Below are 5,513 nucleotides of genomic sequence, written 5' to 3'. Positions count from 1 at the left end.
CCAGGCGTCCGGATTTCGGTCTTGTTGTTGGGAACTGAAGAAGCTCATTGTAAGTATGGTTCACCGATTTGTTTTTTTCAAATTTTGGCGCACATCGCACATTATAAGTGCGGAATTAAGACGGATCGATTTGGTGTCTTCACCAAACTTATTCAGCATAAAATAACGAATGAGTGCGGCGAAGCCACCAAACCGGTCCAACGTAATCCCACATTTGTATTCATGATTCCGTTCTTTATTGGAGTCCAGTTTCTAATTTAATTTCTACCCAGATTCATCTTGAAACATTGGACTGGTCCGAGTATAGCTAGTACAGCTTCATCTGCCCCCACCTCACCATTGATCCCCTAATTGTCACCGTGAAATAGTACCAACCCTTTAAACAACCGGTAAGCATTTTATTTAAATTTTTAATTTATTATTTACTAATTTTTTATACTTTTTATATTGTTTCACTCGCATAACTTTAAACTGATAATCAAATTTATGATTCCGGATTAAGAGTATCACCGAGCGATATGGAACGTCTTTCGAAGAAGCTGGATAGTGGTACCTACGCAAAGCTTACAGGTAATTGTTAATTCCATAATTTCCCTTTTTAATAAATTTAATTACGGTCATCCGATCTTTTTTCCGAAACTCCTGACAGTTCGGTTGATTTTTTAAAATAACTTTCAATGTGAATTCTACATTTAAGGTGAAGATGCAGTTAAACCTCGAATTTTCAAGAGCACAAATCTGAAGAACCAAACGACATTCTGCGATAAAAATTTGATCAATTTGTGGTGCTCAATTGATCAAATTTTCAGCGCAGAGTGTTGTTTGGTTCTTCAGATTTGTGTTCATGAATATTTGAGCTATGATTCCAATTAATCTTAACCTTAAGCTAATTCCGAAAAACCGAGGGGCGTAAAAGCTCTATTTTTAATGAATGGTGCATGATGGATGTTTATGTATTTTAACATGCTATTCCTAATATGAAAATAAATTAAATGTTTTGCTACAAAAGTAATATTATAATGGTTCATACAAAAATGAATCATTTGATTAAATCAATCGGAAACATAATATAGAATTGAAATTATATTCGCTAAACTTCAAACCGATTTCATTCGCAAGTCAAACCCATCTGTAAGAAGTAGGCATTGAGAAGATGGGGTGTGAAGTTTCCAAATTCGTTTTGCATACGAATATTCAAAAAAATCCAGAGGAATGGAACTTGTTCAAATCTTAATGAAACTTGTACAATTTGCTTTCCACTACGATATCTTTCTGAGAAACATATAAAGATGATAAAAACACTTATTACTTTTCTTACACTTACACTGTTACTTTTAATTATGGGACAATTTGACGTGGTGTTGTTTTCCTTCTTTTTCCAAATATTATCTCATAAGGTCAGCTGAAAGAGCATTGGAAGATATGTTGAAAACTGAACTCAACTCAATTTTGATGAAAATGTAGATGGGACTGACTTGCACAAACTGAAAAAAAAAGAATTTTTGTAATTCGAAAAAAAAAATGTTCAACTTTAAAGAACAGCTTATCATATAAAAAATGTTAGCATTTGATAGATCTTATATTTTTATAACATCATAGAGTAGTAATTTAATGATGCACAGAAAACCTATTGGAATTCCATTAATAAATAAACAGATGTAGCATGAACAAGATGTCCTCTTTATAAAATGAACAATCCTTACTCAAGAATATCTTTCAGGAATTCCTCCATATATTTGTTCTGACATTTTAGTATATCCTTTGCAAAAAACTTGTGAAAATGTGGAATACGTGAAGTAATATTCAGAGAAGTTCCGTTCGAATCCTGCATTTGAATTTTTGGAGTTTTAAGAGATATTTATAGATTAATGATTTTAAACCCGGAAAGAAGACAGACTTGAAGGCCTGAAGAAATCTTCGAAAATTTTCCTTATTTATGTTTCGAAAAAATCCAGTTTGATTATTCCATTACAGTGCACGTTCGATTTTGGCACGGTTTGTTTTTACCATCGTTCAATTTAGGCAACAAAACCGTTCGATTTTGACAACAACTTTTTTATTGATTATTTAAATTTTGCATTTGCTAAATACTAATCAATTATCTTCGTCAGTCACCTACTGATCTTAATTTTCCTCTGGCCCTGGCTCCTTTGAGGATTGTTCAATAGTTTACGGTAATAAGAGTTTTAATGAAAAAAAAAACATTCAATTTTGGCAACATAAAATTTTTGGACATCGAATTCTTGAAAAGTCCTGAAACAATTTCTGTAGAATTTCTTCGATATTTTTAGCAGTTTTTGGTGAAATTGTTATGAATGACCATATACAATCCAGTTTGATGTAAGTTTTGTAAATAATCCAGATAAAAAAAATAGTAAAATTTTTGAAAGAGTCCTTTTTGAGAAGTTCTAAGAGTCAGTGGCGCAAACACGGAAGGTTGGCAAACACCCCTGCCCCCATCAGAGCCAGAAAATAAAAAAAATGACCAAAGATATTTGCGTAAAAATTACTGGAACGAATCATTCAACATTACACGTTCTACAACTGAGCGGTAACTAAGGTTGCGTCGAGAAAGCCCGAGCAAACGACAGTTTTTTTCCCTCTCGGGTTGCGCATTCTTTTTGCCGGGCAGTGCATTGAGAAAGCCCGAGTAATCTTAAGTAATCTTTGTTTTTCCTCGGGTCGTGCGCCCTGTTTTTTGAGTGCTTTTATATAGCCGAGCAAACGAGTTAAGCTGGAAGTGGATTGTGGCTGCTCAGTCAAGGATGACGGATCAATTGGTGAGCTCGGTTCATGCTTTTTTTTCTAATCTATAAAATATGTATGACTGCACATTTAATCGTTACAACGGTGGAACGTAAATATGATTTTTCAACAAACTATGAATGGTTCGTCACTGTGAGTGTCGGCATAAACTCTGTTTCATAAATTATTCATGTTTAACATTGTTTTCAAAACACCCCTTTCTTTTTACCTTTATTTTTGTACTTAAAACAAAACTTTGAATGGTTCGACACTGTAAGTGTCGGCATAAGAGTGGTCTATGATGTTCCAGCCAATCGAACTGTCGACATTATTTTCCTCTACATAGAAGTTGTTCATATCAAATGAAAATATTATGTTTACATATAAGCATGTTCATATCTCACAAATAATTATTTATCATGGTTTAATCGCTTACCAAAGTAAATCCTGTGACCCAACGATCCTCCCCATTAAAAAACATCCCTCCCAGTAACCTTTCTGGCGATGCAGTAGCAAACACGGTCTCCAAATAGCAAAGGTTATACACTAACATTCCTTCCCCCAAACGCACCTAACTGCAAGGACGTGTCCGGCGTCATTATTGACCCTGTATAAATAGAGGCAATGAATTATGCACACTTAAGAAGATTTTGGCCAATCCCAGTCGAACTTCTAGATGATTCTTTTTGCATTTTCACTGACTTCGATCAATCACGGAATAGCAACCTGTGTAGTCAGTCCAACTAATTAATACTGATTTTTAGTGGTTTTCATTTTTATATAATTGCGAACTGTTAATAAAAGCTTCGAATGATTTCTGGTATGATCTTGGGCAGAAGTTTAATTACTTAATTAACACCACAAATCTAGACCAGACAACCGTTTGTGCTGAAAATTTAACTCACTGGTCACCCGCTAATGGAACCAATCGATCACATTTTCAGCACGAACGGTTGTCAGGTTCTCTAGATTTGTGCTCTTGAAAATTTGAGATGTGGCATCGATGCATCTTAAATACGTGTAATAAATTTAATACAGTCAACTCTCCATGAGTCAATATTGAAGGGACCATCGACTCATGGAAATATCGAGTCATGGAACAGCAATGCTAAGGAAAGCCGTTTGAGGGGACCATCATAGCAACCATGAAATTTTATTTTTAGTATGATTCCATGAGTCGATATCGAGTAATGGAACATCGACTCATGGGAGTTTAACTGTAATAGGTTACTCTTATGAACATAATCAGAAATAGCCAGAAGAATCCGTTGATGTTTCCAGTGAACAATATTGTACGTTCATGGATGTGAAAAGACAATTTTTTAACGTGTTCAAAATATTATTTTTTTTTTTAAACTTATTGGAGTTAAAAACACAATTATACTATAATCACATACAACCTGAGATATTAACAAATTGTTATACTCTTTGAAGGTTTCCAATGCCATGTTGAGCAGTGCGGTTTGCTCATAAAAGGATACATTGATGACCTGAAACACCACTTGGTAACTGTTCATGGGATGGTCACAACTATACAAGCTGAATTTCCATTTAAATGCTCAATATGTGGATCAATGTACGCCTACTTTTCGAGTTTCAGGGTTCACGCTCTGAAAGAGCATCCCTTGTCAAACTTTGAAACTGAGCCAAATGAGCCTGTTTCCGAAGAACCCATTCAAATAGGCAGTGAGCCATTGGAACTGGATATCAAAAACCCTCATTTCTACAGCAATCCTGTTACATTACAGCAGACAATGTCGAACATGGCAGAGCTAATAACTGGCCTTAGATGTGATGTTTCATTGCCGGAAAAGAAAATGGAGAAGTTCATGGAAGGATATCTATCGGTGTCGAATTGGATCCAACAGTACACGTTATCTAAAGTAAAATCATTTTTGGAATCGAAAAACTTACTAGCAGATTCTGACAGTATTCAACTCATAAATGAATTAGCGGTTCCAGACTTAACAAGTAACGTGAAGACGCCTGAACTCAATTTTTATATTTGTGCAGAAAAGCTGGGCGCGCAATCCCAGAACCTACTGAAGTCCTATTGGGGAAGCATAAGCAAATTCGTCGCGTATTAACCACTCGGTCTAGAGGAAGAAAATTTCAACAAAAATTTCGAAAATCTGAATACATCAACAAAGTTTCAACAAGAAAAGATGTATTGCATTACATATCAATTGTGGATACATTGGAATTGATTATGTCCAACCCCAAGGCAAGAACAATGGTTGACAATGAAGAGAGTGAATCAGCTGAATCTATCGAGTCATTCAGAGACGGAGAGCTCTTTAAACGACATCCTTTTCTACAGCTTCACGCAAATTGCTTGAGAATTTCGTTACACATTGATGAGGGCGAATATGGAAATCCGCTAGGATCACGGAAAGGCAAGAACAAAATGACAAACATCTGCTTCAAAATTGAAAATTTGGACCCAAAGATTAATTCATCCTTAGATCGCATTTATTTGGCTCTAATGGTGAAGTCCAGTGTACTTAAAAGATACGGGTAAGATTTAATTCTTAATTCTCCTATCATGGCAAAAAATGGTCAATTTTACCTAAAAAGATATCGAGTTGTCTTTTACAAATTCCTTTTTTTTTCTCTCTTATGCTTTGATTAATTAATAGCTTTTTAAGGCACAATACATACTTATTTTTTCATTATTGACCATTTTGTGTTAAGATGAACCTAAACTTAAAATTATGGCCACTTAACGATGATTTTGTGCTAATTGAATTTTTATGTTGTGTATTTTT

General features: G+C 34.8%; 1 long non-coding RNA gene across 1 annotated transcript; it reads left to right on the top strand.

Annotated features, from left to right (window-relative positions):
• Positions 1-286: 286 nt before the first annotated feature.
• LOC110675344 lies at positions 287-639 on the top strand. Its single transcript, XR_002499390.1, has 2 exons — positions 287-389; positions 503-639. It is a non-coding gene; the product is annotated as an uncharacterized LOC110675344 (long non-coding RNA).
• Positions 640-5,513: the final 4,874 nt, after the last annotated feature.

This window comes from Aedes aegypti, chromosome 2, assembly GCF_002204515.2.
Source record: "Aedes aegypti strain LVP_AGWG chromosome 2, AaegL5.0 Primary Assembly, whole genome shotgun sequence".
Taxonomy (NCBI): Eukaryota; Metazoa; Arthropoda; class Insecta; order Diptera; family Culicidae; genus Aedes; species Aedes aegypti.
The sequence above is the reverse complement of the archived record's forward strand: the minus strand, read 5'-3'. Positions and strand labels throughout refer to the sequence as shown.